Source organism: Aulostomus chinensis, chromosome 18, assembly GCF_037954235.1.
Source record: "Aulostomus chinensis isolate RoL2024-O1b breed Wild chromosome 18, RoL_Achi_v1.0, whole genome shotgun sequence".
NCBI lineage: Eukaryota > Metazoa > Chordata > Actinopteri > Syngnathiformes > Aulostomidae > Aulostomus > Aulostomus chinensis.
Window position 1 is genome coordinate 19867724 of NC_141337.1, and position 16494 is coordinate 19884217.

Genomic DNA, 16494 nt, shown 5'->3' on the forward strand with positions numbered 1-16494 from the left:
GTCACCCACAGTGGTGGCTCTGGTAGACATTTGTCAGACCAGACCTACAGAAGACGATTTTAAAGATCTGGAGGAAATCTTTGCAGCAGAGTTCGAACCAGCACAACCGGCAAGAGACCCTGAACTTTTAAATGGAGGGCCTCACACCACACCGCCACCACAATCTGAACAGGTAATTGCTAGACCTGTACATGAACCTGAAGCCGTTACTTGTAGCAGTATTAACACACCACACATTTCAAGACAAACTGGCTATGGGCAGGGGTCTGTGAGGGAGCTTAGCCAATTTGATGCTATAGAACTGCGTCAAAAAGTTGATTTTAGGGATGTAGCTACTGACAACCCTGAATGTGTACCCACTTGTATTAGAGACAGGCTCTCTGGAGTGATTGACAGCGCATTAGAAAGGTCACAACCTGGCAGTGTTTTAAATGTTGTGTTGAGAGGACCGTCCCTGGCTAGCGACGTGCAACGTGTATTACAATCTGACGATGAATACAACCAGGATACGTTTATAGAGGCGGTGTCACAGGCTTTTCAGAGTAATAATTTATCGATGACTGACGACAAGCTGGAGTTTAATGTTACAGTGGCGCAAAACTAGTCAGGAGCAGGGCGTTAGAAATTGGGGAATGTGTGCTATGATCAGATTCTACCTAAAAAGGCACATGCCCTCTTTAACCCAAACAACAATGTAGAAGATAACAGCCTTTGCTTTTCACGATGCCTAGCGCATGCTGCCGATGCCGCAGCGTCTGAACCCGACCAAATGGTGCTTGCCACCCGTCTACACGCGTCGGCAGGTCTCGACCCCTCAAAGCCAGTTTTATTGACACACGTGGCCAAATTTGAGGCTGTAATAAACACCAAAATTGTGATTTACCACCACACAGAGGCCCGTAAATGATTGCAATGTTTCCAGACTAACACCGCTCTTAATTTAAACACCATCTGGCTTCATCTACACAACAACCACTACTACTTAATCACCAACGTGAAAACTTTTTTCGGCTCAGCGTATGTCTGTAATTACTGCCACAACACGTATGACCGTCCTCTCAGCGATAAATGTAAATATTTGTGCAATGTGTGCTTTACACACTGCTGCGAACGAGCGTCAAACACTTTAAAATGCAAGGACTGCAACCGCATCTGCAAGTCAGAGGTTTGTTACAAAGCACACAAAGAGCACGATAAAACTCATGGCCAGATGCCCTGCGACAGCTTAAAATATTGTTGAGGCTGCAGGGTGATTTACAAAGTTGGTGAAAACCCCACGCTTGTGCGCCTGCAAAATGTGCCCTCTGTAATGAAGGTCTCATCAGCGGCAGCTCCGGCCACATGTGCTATATACAGCCTATAAAGAAAAAAGACCTGGAGAGAAAATACAGCTTTTATGATTTCGAAACCCGGTACCACGAGGGAAAACACGAGGCATGTTTTATGTGTGCTGTGGACATGATGGAAACAACTTCTGTTTCAACACTTTGCGCTGCATCGGTGCATTTGTTGATCATTACAGACGGCCCAAGATTCACATTCATAGCCCACAATGCTTCAGGTTTTGACAACTACATCCTGCTGGAGCATTTTGTCTGGCGGGGGATTGTTCCGTCCGTCACCATGCGCGGCAGCAGAGTGATCCATATGTATCGGTGCAATTAGCTCGACAATTCTGCTGTGTATGGTATACGCTCCTCTGTGGGCGAGTCCGGGATTAGCGCCAGTTATAGACGTGTCGTTCATGTGATTATGGCAGTCTTTACGAAACAGCGCATTGCTAAATTGTGTGTTCAGGGTGTCCGTGTTATAATTGATTAAACATTCAAATATTACCCTGTATGGTTATGTGTTGGAGCTCTGTGTGATCAACCTGTCCCCAATTTTAACATCAACTTGAGAAAATAAAGTGCATCCGGGGGAGTTAATGAACCCCACGTCAGCCTGACCGTCCAGAGCCGTCCCATCTGGGTTTTGGATCCACACTCGTGTGTAGATATATGAGTCGTTCAAATCCAGGTAATCCTCGCCGCATGCCTAAATATAGAACTCCAGGGGGCCATTCTCTGTGAGAGCTGAGACTGGTGCTACCTCCTCATATGTAGATTTCTCAATAGATGTCTGCATGTATGGGACTGTGAACAGGTCGACCTTGGTTTTCACACACTCTCCTGACTGGGTGTGAATCAGCGACATTTTGTTAAAATATGTCTCTTTTCGCCGGTCCGCCGCAAGCTGATGATGTTCTTCTCCTCTTGGGTGCTGCCTTCTTTCTGGAACAAGTGTGTTTTGGCAAGTGTTTTATTTCTTTTCTTCTTTTTAGGGGCGGTGACACAGGGGGGTCTTTTTCTCGGTCTCGCGCTGCATACAATAAACCCATTTCCTTCCTGATGCCCCGGCATGGCACTTCTCGCTATGTCTGAAACCACATCTCCCATAATGCCAGTGGCTGCTGTCTTTAAATGAGGTTTTGCTATATTTAAACCTCTTCGCAGCAGTGGCAGGGCCATCCTGAATAAACTGAGAAACATCCCCCCCAGGCTGTTACCATATTGGGTGCTCGTCCCTATGAAACCCGGCATAGCCCCACCTGCCTGGTCCATGTAATGTGTCATATATCGCCCATCGTCGCTCACGTGAGGGGCATACATGGGTGCAATCTTATTTAAAAATTGTCAGACACATTTATACACCTCAAGAGTGGGACATGGCTGTTGCCGACCAGCTGGTAATCCACAATATCGCTATAAATAAAAATATTGTGTCGCCCCCCATGGATGTCTGCGGGGAAGGGGGCTACATATTTAATAGGAATAATTGGCGAATAAATCTCAAACTCCCCTCCCGGGGTGAAACCCAGTATTTCAGCTCGTCGCCCGCGCAGCGTGTCGGTGGTCATTTGAGTAGCATCTTGTGTTTTGTTAGTAGACGGTTCAAACCACCCGATGTAAACCCTATTGCTGATGTTGTTGTACGCAAAGTGTATGATCCCATACGTGGTGTGGGTGGCGAGCTTTGCGTTAACCTCTTTTAAAATTCTAGAGACTGAATCATAATGCCCCACCGTTAGCATAATGTCTTTGGATTCCACACTCTTTGTCACATGATTAGTCGTCATCACGGTGATGACGGCATCGGAGGCGGGAAAACAAGCCCAAATCCTGGGGTATTGTATTTCACTAACACCCACCTGGTATGGCTCATTTCAAACAGCAGTCCTGGCCAGTTTTGTCCGGTAGTTCCATATCTTGTTATTAGGATAAAGGCGTGCTAAGGCATTACTAGGCAGCGTGATGTAGAACCCCTTCTTTTTATCCATCTCGTGGCGCCAGAAAGCAGAGTGGTTAACACTGTGATGGGGCTCTGACATTTATGATGCATCAATGATATCACGGGCGTCAACCTAGCTATTAAATTTCTCAGGCCACCCCAACCACTTTACCAGAACTGTATTTTTGCCCGCCTCTTTTTTCCGGGACAGTATTTTCTCAATTTTAAAGCTTTTGTGTTTATCCACTATCACATGCTGCAGCTCCTGAGCATAAAAAGTTCCTCTAACCGCCTCTCCCGCCATGTCTGTTAATCTGTGTACGGGCGGGTCTCTGGCCACACGCTCTGTCACGGTAAAGTGTTCATCTGTAAAAGTCTGCTCATAACCCTTTCTAAACGCGCCTCGCAGCTTTGATATTCACACTGTGTCCCCCACCTTACAGTTAAAAGGTGTGACTTTGGAATTTGGTCTTGTTTTGTACAAGTTGTGAAAGACTATGGCCTCATTCTCACTGTTCACATCACAAGGAGCCATTTTGATTGATCTGTGAAAAGACTTGTTGTACGCACTGACCAGCTCCTGGATCGCGTCCACGTATCTCCTTGAATTAACAGATGTTCAATTCCTCCACATACGTGTCTTCAAGGTTCTGTTAAACCGCTCCACAACACTCGCCTTGGTCTCGTTCAGGGTGGAAAAATGTACGATATTATGTGTCTTCATCCGCCTCTGAAAGGGTTTATTCTAAAACTCTGTTCCCACATCTGTCTGGAGTTTTACAGGGACGCGTCCACTGCTCAAAATGTCCACAAACGCCTTTGTCACAATGACCCACTTTCAGATCTTAGACACCGGACCCATGCATATTTACTGAACACGTCTACACACGTCAGCAAATATGTCACATTGTTATTGTCTTCAGAATACTCACCCATATCAACCAGATCAGCCTGAAATTGCTTGTCAATACCGCTGACCAGTACTCTGGTTACCACCTGGTCACCTGCTCCTTTAACGCATCGGCATGAGCAGCCAGTATGGGTAACACCTTGGCCATCATCCTGGTGGCTCAAAGGAGGACGCTAGGCCCGGAGGATGAGGATGCCAGAGCCCTAGTGGATGCTGCGGTTTCCTCCCACTCCCAGCTGATGCAGGACATGGAGGATGCTATGGCTTTGGCAGTCCTGTGTCTTGCACAAACCTCCCTGCCAGATGCAATCAAGCGGGAGCTTTTGAGTCTCTCTGTGGCACCTAGGCATGTTTTTCATCAGGGATCTCAAGAGGTGCTGGACTGTGCAGAACCCTCTGTAGCATCCAAGGAGGGCTGTCCAGCGTGTGTTCCATAAATCAGCTCTCTCTGCCACCCGGGCATCGTTGAGTAGGTATGGGCAGTGGCAGCCTGCCTGACCTGCATGGGCTGGTAACCCAGGGGCCTCATGGAACTGGCCATTACATACGCTTGGCCAAAAAGCAGGCCCAAATCCCCAGACCAGAGAGAGGAGAGGGCCACAGTGGGGCACAGGCAGGGGTGCAGGCTGCAGCAGGGGCTCTACATAGGTGCCTGGGGTCACCCGTCAATTGCCCTTTCCAGCTGTCATGGACCTCCTGGGAGGGGATTGTGCTGGACCCTTGGGTCATGACTACAGTAGCTCATGATTACCGACTACAGTTTCGACAGCAACCCCCTACATTTTCAGGGGTCAGGTTAACATCAGCGTAAGACCTACTTTTAATGTCTCTGCTTGCCGATGAAGTTCGCGAGCTGCTCTGAAAAGGGGCCATCTTAGTGGTACCACCCAGCACACAGCGTGCTGGGTTTTATTCCAAATCCCTTCATCATACCACAAAGAAATGATGGTCACCAGCCTGTTCTAGTCGTCAGGCCCCTGAACCATTACCTCAAGGTGCTGCCCTTCAAAATGGTCCACATAGGGATGGGCATGCAATCCATCCAGCAGGGGGAGTGGTTCACATCCCTGGACTTGAAGGACACCCATTTCCACGTCCCAATCTGCCAGGAACACCGGCCCTTCCTACGCTTTGCCTTCCAAGGCAGGGCATTCCAGTTCCAGGTCCTCCCCTTCAGCCTGTCACTGGCCCTGAGGATCTTTACTCATGAGGTGTCAGCTGCGCTGTCCCCCCCTCCGGGCTCAGGGTCTGAAGATACTGCTGTACCTGGACGACAGGCTCATCTGTGTCCCCTCTCAAAAGCAGACGATGAGCGACACAGGGAAGGCTCTAGCCCACAACCAGGCCTTGGGCTTCACTATCAACTAGGAAAAGAGCAACCTGCGACCCCGACAGTAGGCAAAATTCCTGGGCAACCTCCTTGACTCAGTGAGAATGACAGTGGATCTGAAAATGTCCCTATGTGGTAAGAGCTGAGAGAGAAGTCTGCTTACAGAGCATCTGCAGGTAACTTCTGGTTTAGAGTGTCAGTGAATCGCTTAACCTAATAACCTATAACAGAACAGCTTTGTGGTGACCTGGTTAAAGTACCATGGGAATGAAGGAGCTGGCTGACCTCATGTTACTTTACACATCAGCTTTTACTCCTTAAGGTACCCAGGTTTTTTATACAATGTAAAATACAACTGATGCTGCATCCCAATTTTCTCCAGTGTCCTTTTTCAAAAGTATTGACTCTGTGATCTTTGCATTTATCTGTGGATGCAAGGCACATAGAATCTAGAAACAACAACTTCAACAACCAAAATAATTTGGAGACCCAGGCCTCCCATGTTTCTTACACTATCACTGGGCCACTAATGGCAGAGCGATGGTATATTGGCAACTGGCAAATAAAACCGATCCACAGACTGAGATGCTGCTGGTTAGCAATATAACAAAGTCCATCCACCCATCCATCATCCATCATCCATCCATCCCTCCCTCCCTCCATGTTCTCCCTCTTCTCCTGTTCAGGGTGGTGGGGGTGGAGCCTATCCCAGCAGCCTTCACCCTGGATGGGTCACCAGTCCATGGCAGGGCCAACACATATAGACAGACAACCATTGGCTCTCCCAGCCACGCCTACGGTCAATTTAGAGTATCAAATCAGCTTAGTCCCCAATTGCATGTCTTTGGACGGTGGGAAGAAGCCGGAGTATCGGAAGTTGCATATATTCTTCACCCAAACTTCTCCCCTGTGTGAAAGGTGCAAGAAGTCAGATAGCACACTTGCACACCAATTTTGGCTATGCCAAGTTTGGGGGGTTTTTTTGGCCCTGAGATTCAGAATTTCTTGTGTTTGATTTTTAGATGGTACCCCCTGCACTTAAAGTAACCCTGGACCCGGATCCTGAAACTGCTCTACCTGGCATCACTAAGACTCTGGACAACAGGGGTCTAAATGTTAGTACAGTGGTATGGTCATAGCAAAGGGATGCATTTGGAAAGTGTGGAAATCTGACTCTCCACTGAAGTTCAAAGCCTGGCTGAGGGAGCTGGCAGGAATCCTCCACATTGGAAAACTGAGCAACGAGATATCTGGCAACTTACAGAAATTCCATGGAGTATGGAGACCTATCCTGGAGAACCTGGACCTGTAGTTAACTCCATAAAGAGTACCTATTCTGATATATTTGATGTACTCAAGTGGTCATTCAACTCTATTATTATATTATCTCTCTTTGTATGTACTTTGTGTGTTAAGTTTTTATTTATTCACTTGTTTACTTATCCATTTATATAATTTTTTATCATTGCTATTATTATTACTTTGTATGAGTGTTGTTTGTTACCTTAAAAATTGACAATAAAAATAATTGGGGAAAAAAACGGCAGCTCCCATCATGGTCGCCGCACAGACACTTCCAGGTCATGTGGCTAAGAGTTTGGACTCTCCCTCAGTGGGACAGTAGGCAGATACACTCCTGGGTACCTCCTCTGTTCCATTCTGTCATCCTCTCTCCTCCCTCCCTCCCCCGTTCTCTTGCTTCCCATTCGCTCCTATTCTGTTCTGTTTTGGTTTCTGTGTTTTGGGCCTCAGCAGGCTAATAAGAGCCTTCAGGGTGTCATGAATAAAACATGAGCCACCTCTCCCTGCCAATCAGCTTTGTGTTACGTGCTGATGCCTTTCTTGTCCACAACATTTCATGTGGCTTTCCTGCTTGAATAAAGGTAAAGGAAGAGAAACATGCACCCAGTAAAGGCCTTAACGAGAGAAAGGTGCTCCAGGGATGGTGTAGCGTCCATGGAAACCAGGCCTCTGCATTTATTCACTCTATACAGTTGAATGTGTGTGTGTGTGTGTGTGTGTGTGTGTGTGTGTGTGTGTGTGTGTGTGAGAGAGAGAGAGAGAGAGAGAGAGAGAGAGAGAGAGAGAGAGAGCCTACCCTGGGGTGTGTTTGTGTGATAAGAGATAGAAAGTGGATGACAAAGGCTTTGGAGAAATGAGGGCACAGAGGGAGAGAGACATGAAAGAGACAAGGACGAGTGAGGAGTGGTGAGGTAATGGACGGACCAAATAGAAATAAGTAGGATGGGGGGGCAGTGGGGGGTGGGGGGTGGTCTTGAACCTTCAGTGTTTATGGATGAAAGAGTAAATGTAAAAAAAAAATCTCCAATTTACTCATTCTTACATTAATTCACATGGTAAATGCACACACACACAAACGCACACACACATGCTGCAGCTGTCATCATGCTCATCAGGAGGAATCAGGGGTTCAGTGTCCTGCTCATGGACACTTCAACGTAATTACCAGGTTCTAAAATACACTTTTGGTGCAACTTAAGACACATCATCAGTGTTGACACCTGGGTTCACTGGGTGTTCCGGGTCTCACAACAGACACCCTCGCCCAGGGGACCCAGCTGGGGTGATCAAGTCCTGGCTTGTGTCTTAAGAGCCTGTGTCCACGGATCGCCCCGCTTGATCCACAACCATCTGGATGCCTTTTCTTCTGCATCGCTGATGTTCTTGATGGCTCTCCTGTTTTGCAGTCCCTTCACTCCCAGCATCTTGAGTGCCCCGATGAGAGACTGGCCAGTGAATCCTCTGCATCCGACCTCGATGGGGTTGCATCGGGTCCTCCATCCCCTGCTTCGGCATTCGCTTGCCAGCTCCTCATACTTGGCTCTCTTCCTCTCAAAAGCCTCCTCCATCCTGTCTTCCCAGGGAACAGTCAACTCCAGCAGGACCACTTGCCTTGTTGATTCCGACACCAGGACCATGTCTGGCCTGAGTGTGGTCACTGCGATGTTCTCTGGGAACTTGAGCTGTCTCCCTAGGTTGACTTTCAGCTGCCAGTCCCGGCTGTTGCCAGCAGTCCCCCAGCTTGACTCCTGAGCTGCTGTGGCTTCTTCCCAGCCCTAACAAAGGCGATGGCCTGCCTTGTTGGTTGTAGGTGTTTGCTGGTGGAAATCCCTGTGCTGATGGCCTCTGCAATGACCCGTAGCACTTGGTCATGGTGCCAGCGGTAGCGCCCCTCTCCCAGTGCTTTTGGGCAGCAGCTCAGAATGTGCTCCAGCGATCCAGTTCTTTGGCAGAGAGGGCACAGTGGGTTCTCACCCAAGCCCCAGCGGTGGAGGTTGGATGGGCTTGGGAGGACATCGTAGACCGACTGGATCAGAAACTTGCTTTGGTGTGGCTCAGATCACCATAGCTTTGTCCACAAAATCTTCCGGGCAGCTGCCTCCTCCCAACGGGTCCATGCCCCCTGCTGCCGCATCCCCACTGTCCTACTGCAGCGGGCTTCCTCCACCCCTGCCCGGACCTCCTCCTGGATCAGCTGTCGCCTTTCCTTCCCCTTGACCTTCTTGTAGGAAGGTCTACGGTTGCTCCCAAGTCCTGCCCGTCCGGATGCCACTGTTCCCACCAGCTCGCTGTGCCGCAAGCCTGGTCGACTGCCTCTTGAGCACACCACTTCCTGATGGTCCTCACTTCTACGCCAGCTGAGGAGACTTTGATGTCACTAGAGTCCCTATACAGCAGCACCTCTCTTGCTCGGGTAACCATAAACTCCTCCGTCAGACTGCTGAAAGGTAGTTTAAGTTTGTTGTTCCTCTCGTACAAGACGATGCTGCTGAGGCTTTGTGGTAGGCCCAACCACTTCCGCAGGAAAGAGCTGACCTTCCTCTTGAAGCACTCGATGGTGGTAATTTGCACATCGTAGACCAGCAGTGGCCAGAGAAGTCAAGGCAGGATACCATGTTGGTAAAGCCAGGCTTTAAACTTGCCTGGAAGCCCTGACTTATCCACTGCCGTCAGCCAGGTTCTTAACCCCTCTGATGTTGCTTGGAGTGCTGCGGTGTCCTTCAAGTTGCAGTCATAGATCTTGCCCAGGCTCTTAACTGGCTTCTCCCCCACAGATGGAGTCTGGGTGTCTCCTATTGAGAAGCAAAACTTCTCTGAAACCTTCCCCTTCTTCACCACCAGGGACCTGGACTTGGCTGGCTTGAAGTTCATCCGGGCCCAGCTGATAAGATGCTCCAGGCCTTTGAGGATCCATCTACAGCCCGGGACAGATTGTAGTCACCGTCAGATCATCGATAAATGCTCTGATGGGGGGCTGTTGCATACCTGAGTTGGTGAGTGGTCCTCTGCACTCCACCTCTGCTGACTTCACCATCATATTCATGGCCAAGGGAAACAATACCACAGAAATTGTGCATCCTGTGATGATGCCCTTCTCAAGCCGATGAAATGCGGATGTTACTAGTTCCGGAAATGACTTCAAACTGAAGCAGCTGTAATAGTCCAGTATGAGGTCCTTGATCTTGCCTGGAACATGGTGTCGGTCAAGCGAGGTTTCCACCAGCTTGTGTGGCATAGACCAGTAGGCGTTGGCAAGGTCAAGTTAAAGGACTACCAGATCTCCTTTGCCTTTTCGTACCTCCTGGATCAGCTGGGTGACAACTCCTGTATGCTCGATGCATCCTGGAACCTTTGGGACTCCTCCCTTCTGCACAGAGGTGTCGATGTACGTGTTCCTCAGGAGGAACTCCATCAAGCACCGGGCAACAATACTGAAGAATGTCTTGCCCTCGACGCTGAGGAGTGAGATGATCCTGAATTGCTCGATGGTGATTGAGCTCTCCTCCTTTGGAATCCAGACGCCCTCCGCGTGTCGCCACTGCTGGGCCTTCCCCTTCCCCCTTCTCCAGATGACCCTAAGGATTGTCAATAGTCACTTCAAGAGTCCGGGGCATCTCTTGTAAACCACATATGGCACTCCGCTGGGACCTGGTGCTGAATTAGATCTAGCTGCCTTGACAACCTCCTCAACTTCTTTCAAAGTTGGCTCCTTGGTGTTAAATGCCGAGGTGGGTTCTGGCGGGGTTATCAAGGTTCTGCATGGCCCAAGATCTTCCTCTCTTGTATTGTCACTGTAGGTGGCATTGAGGTACTTGTTAACCTTGTCTTGAGTGCAGGCAAGGTGGCCACTTCTTTTTCGCCCGAGGATCTTCTTGGTGAAACCAAAGGGATTTGAGATGAAGGCTGCACGTCTCCTGGCTCTCTCTCTACCCCTCCTCCTATGCCACTCTGCTCGACGGAGAATGATGAGCCTTTTCCTCATTATGCTACGGAGCTCTGACAGTTCGGCAGAGGACAGTGAAAATCAAACAAGCAACCTCCATGTGGAACCTGTATCAGCTGGACCAGACCACATGTGGTACCAGAACACTTCCTCTGCACTTTCAGTAACCCCTAGCCCACAAATAAGGATGAAAAAATATTATTAAAGGTTATGTAATATTTGAATGAACTTTAATGAAAACAGTTCAGTCACCATGCCATTGGAGAGAAACACAGCAGCAGCAACAACAGTAAAACCAACATCAGTAGCAACAACAGGAGCAATAACAGCAACAACGACAGCAACAACAACAGTAAAAACAACAACAATAGCGACAACAACTGCACTGCATCTACACCTCCTACTAAGTGTGAATCTGATGTATCATATTTGAGAGTTTTACTTTGAAAAAAAATCTTGAAAACCACCTATCATTTTCCCTCCACTACACAATTATTTTTTTTGAGTTGGTCAGTCACATAAAATGACAATAAAATACTTTTAAGTTTGCAGTTTTAACATAAAAAACATGGAAAAGTTCAAGGCGTATGAATACTTTTGCAAGGCTCTGTATCTTAATTTAGCTTTGTTTACAAAGTTGTGTCCTCTCCTCCTGTATGTGTTATTCATAAATCATACTCATACGTGTTACTAACTCCTCTTCTTCTCCCCTCATCCCAGATCCCGGTGCTGCTGGAGGAGGCTCCAGACCTGAAGAGGCTCCAGACCAGGGGCCTCATGTATCAATACTTGCGTGGATCTCATACTAAAAACTTGCGGTCGCAAGAAGAGAGAGAGTTGCGTACGCACAAAAAAAATCTGGATGTATTAATATGTGCGAATGCCAGAATCCACGCATGTTTCCTTGATACATCGCAATCGGCGTGGAATTGAGCACAGATGTCGGAGGACCCGCCCCCATGACGCCCACCTATAAATACGAAAATTTATTTAAATAGGGTCTCCGCTGTCGGAGCTCGCAAAATAATGTCAAAGAAAAAGAGGTTCACGGCGTGGAGCTGAAGGTGCTGGTAGGAGAGGTGGAGGAGAAACAGCAGATTCTGTTGGTCAGCCTGTCCAGTGGTGTCAGGATGAACAATGAATGTTGATGGTGGATAAGAAGTGAGAAGGTGAACGAGGTGGGTTCAGAGCAACGCCCCTCCACGAGATGAAAAAAAGTGATTGGACCTGTTATTGGCTAAAGTTCAACACTGCACAATCACTAAATGCAACAACTGCAACCATCAACTGGCTTCAATCTAAATTTAAATAACAACATGGAAAATGGCACTAACAGGACCTCAAGGTGGAGGTAAAGCGGCGTGCAGCTGACCTCCGGAGGAGTGCCAGCCAGACAGGTGGGGGTCAGGGAGAGGGGCACCTGACGGAATTTGAGCATGCTGACGTCGAGAGCCTGGAGGGTCAGTGGCAAGTCCATTTCATACGCAAAATTTCCATCTGCTTTGCCACAGATGTAAAGGAAAAAATAGCTCCCACGCCAGCCCGTCCGCCGGCTCAGAGTCATCCGCCAGGACTAGCGGCATTCGGGCCAGCCTGTCCCCCGGCCCCAGCACCAGCACCAGGCTGACCAGTGGCGGACGGTCCTCCAGCCCACCTGGACCCAGCGGCGCATCCTCTGGTCCACAAAGATCCAGAGGGAGGGTCCTCACACAGGTGGTCCTGCAGTCAGGAGGACATTATAAGGGGAATAACAGGGATCAGTGAGCGGTTTGACCGCCTGATAAATGTTCTGGAACGTTTAGTGGACAAAATAAATTAATCTGGCTTCATGAATCTTGTAGTAGCTTCTTACTCATTCACATTGTGGAAATGAAATTCTGGCGTGCAATGACTGCTGCCCGGCCGGGATCAGCGTCCATCCCTCCAGCCTCTGCGCATCGATGATCTGCACATTGATGGAGTGGAAACCCTTACGATGAACGTAAGCGTGTTCCTCATGGGACGGCACTTTTGTGGCAACATGAGTGCAGTCATTAGAGAATTAGACAGTTGAGAATCCGGCTGTTGCTGCAAATTAATATTGGCCTGTTCAATGATCAGGTCCACCACCCAGGGCCTGGCCCGGCTGAGGGTCAACTGACTCACCCCGGAACGATCTGCTATCTCCCGCTGGAAGGCTTTTTCGTGCCCGGTGTATGTGCAGTTATCAAATAATGTCAGTTACCAAACTTCGCCACAGGGTGTCGCCAACGGACCAAAGTGCAGTTTACGCAAGACCGACTTCTACCGCAACTCCAGAGTTGGCGTGAAACAACGCAAGAATCGACAAACTTTTCGCGTTGATACATCTGAACGTGAGCGTCTAAACCTCGTTGATACATGAGGCCCAAGAAGAGGCTCCAGCTGCCACCCGTAGCTCCACCTGCTCACGTCCCCATCTGTCCATCAGTCTCTCCTCCTTTTTCTCTCTCTTTATCTCTGTCCCTCTCTTTCCATCTGTCTCTCTGTCCTCCTCCATTCTCTGTCTTTGTCTCTGTCCATCAGTCTCCCCTCCTTTCTCTCCCTCTTTATCTCTGTCCCTCTCTTTCCTTCTGTCTCTCTGTCTTCCTCCATTCTCTGTCTTTGTCTCTGTCCTGCTCTCCTGCTCTCTCTCCGTCCCCACTGATCCTGGATCTGCTCCACCTTCCTGCTGGTAAAGGAAGGTTCTGGTGGCTGCTGTTGCAGGATGTGCTTGCTGATGGAGAATTGTTGGGTGGAGGTTCATTGAAGGAGGGAGGTGCTGGACCTGCTCTACTTGGAAAGAGTCAGGAGAGAACTTTGGTTGGGATTTGGTGACACACAACTAAACCTGACTTGACTTGACTTACAGTTATTATATTTTTTGTGTGTTTACTTTGTATGCCCATGGTTTCAGTCACTACACACCAGCCTTATACACAACCAAATAAATGAAAAACCAAAAACAAGTAACAGTGGCAAAGCAATTAATAGGTTTTACATATGTGTTAACTGTGCTGCATTTATGACACCTGACTAACTTTAGCAACCTCAATTACCATGCAGCCTGTTCTAAATTCAGACTAAACGGCACAGCTCCATACAAGGAAAGGTTCAGACTGAAATCCACTTCCAGGTATGACAGCGCAGATCTGAAAATGTCCATAAATGATAAGAGTTGGGAGAGAAATCTGCTTCCAGACCATCTGCAGGTAACTTCTGGTTTAGAGTCTCAGTGAGACACTTAACCTTCATCCATCCATCATCCACACATCCATCATCCATCCATCCATCCCTCCATGTTCTCCCTCTTCTCCTGTTCAGGGTGGTGGGGGTGGAGCCTATCCCAGCAGCCTTCCCCCTGGACAGGTCACCAGTCCATGGCAGGGCCAACACATAGAGACAGACAACCATTGGCTCTCCCAGCCATGCCTACGGTCAATTTAGAGTCTGGATTAACCTGGTCCCCTCTTGATGTCTTTGGACTGTGGAGGAAGCTGGAGTACCAGAGAGAACCCACGCAGGAACAGGGAGAACATGGAGACTCACCCAGAAAGACCCCGTGCTGCTGCCGGGGCTCCACCCACAACCTTCTTGCTGGGGGCCACAGTGAGGACCACTGCTCCACCGGGCTGCCTGACACTTAACCTAATAACCCATAACAGAACAGCTCTGTGGGGACCTGGTTAAAGTACCATGGGACAAACTGAGATTTGTGCAGCCCCCCCCCCCCCCGCCCCCCATTCGTAATTACTTGACTTCAAACACAATAGTTAACAATTCTATAAAAATATGAAAATATGGGCTCAATTTAGAAAACATTTTGGAATACAAAGTCCTTCTGCCCTCTCCCCTATTAAGATGAATCCCGTTTGCCCCATCCTGTACAGATCCTATATTTACCCAGTGGTTTGACAAAGGCATTACATCAATCTGTAACTTGTACATAGAAAATACATTTGCATCTTTCTCCCAATTCTCTCAAGTATACAGTTTACCCAACAACCATTTCTTTCGTTATCTTCAGATTAGGAGCTTTGTACAAAAGCAATTTCACTCTTTCCCAGATAAAGCCAGTAAATCATAAGTAGACTGTATCCTAGAGCTGAAATCAGACAACAGAGGACTGAGTGCTCAGATCTATGACCTCATTCAGCAACTTAACCCACTGACACCTTAAGAAAAGCCTGGGACTCTGACCTTGGAATAGTTCGCAAAGATAACCAGTGGGACTCTTAAGCTTGATATGTACTTCTCATCTGCGTCCGCTAAACATAGCCTCACTCAATTGAAAATTATACAGAGAGCTCACCTTACCAAGGCTAAGTTGGCAAAGATCCATCCGAACCTTGGTCCATCATGCCCTCGATGTAGAAACCAGCCTGCAGATTTAATTAACATGTTTTGGCTGTGTCCGACTCTTTCTACCTTTTGGACAAGTATTTTTAAAACCCTTAGTGAGATGTTAGGAACTCCTTTAGACCCCAAACCAACCTGCGCCCTTTTTGGTCGAACACCTGAGGAATCTTGAGCTGTCTTACCTGCTAAAGCCCATGTTGTCATGGCTCTTACTACACTCTTTGCGTGACGCTTGATCCTCTTTGCATGGAGGCAACACACTCCTCCATCTTTTTCTCATTGGATCAACGATATCATGGACTTCTTGAAACTAGAAAAGATCAAATACACACTCGAAGGGTCCTCCCAAACCTTCCTCAAGGTGTGGAGACCTTTCCTTGATTATTATGACTCGATACAAGAACCCCTTGATCCTGAGTAGGCTTGAACTCTTGCATGACCTTTACTGTGAAGACGTGTGTGCATGTGCTATAGGTACATGTGTGTATTCACGCATGCATATAGATATAGAACCCTTTTTTCTTTTTTCCTTTTTTTCTTTCTTTCCCTTTCTTTTCTCTTCTTCTCTCTCTCCTTCTTCTTTCTCTTCCTTTGATCTCGTTTTCTTTTAAAATTCTCTTTTTATCCTATTTACTTATATATTTGATTATTTTTATTGTCTATTTATTTTTTCATTGTTTTACATAGTTATTTATCTTTGACCTGTAACCTTGTGGGTGGGTGTGTTGGTGGGGGGTGGTAGCCTGGCTTGGAGCTGGGAGGGTGGGGAGAGTGGGATGGGAAGAGGGGGTGAACACTGATGTACATGAGGAACAATGCACCGTATGTTTTGGAGGTGACTTTGTTGTGTAAATGACGTGTGTGTGGACTGTATCTATTTAGGGTCAAATTTCCTGAAAAACAACAAAACATATTTTTAAAAAAGTACCATGGGAATGAAGGAGCTGGCTGAACTCATGTTACTTCACACATCAGCTTTTACTACTTAAGGTACCCAGGTTTTTTTATACAATGTGAAATACAACAAAAGACTATGTTGAGTTGTGTGATGATACCTGCCTACCAGGACACTGAATAATCTTTGACATCACTAATCTACATAGTGTTATGATCCTGTTTTCCCTGTCACTCCCTCTCCCTCTCCCTGCAGAGCGAGTGCCAAGGGGCGGGGCATTCAGAGCAGCTCGCTCTGCCTGATTAGCTGGCTTCTTCAACCACCCTCTCAGTGTCTCCTGTGCCAGATTCCCATTGATTGCTCCAGTGGTGGCCAACATTTAGCGCGGTATCTTCTGCTCCTCACCTTGCAATTGTTCTTCAGTTTGTTTTTTTCTCCAGTGTAGTGAGTTTGGTGCTTGACACTACTTTCAGTTGTACTTTGGGGTA

At 47.8% G+C, this 16494-nt stretch overlaps 1 pseudogene; it reads right to left on the minus strand.

Moving 5' to 3' along the window:
* Positions 1–8098: 8098 nt before the first annotated feature.
* Positions 8099–10794, minus strand: LOC147245589 (uncharacterized; annotated as a pseudogene).
* Positions 10795–16494: the final 5700 nt, after the last annotated feature.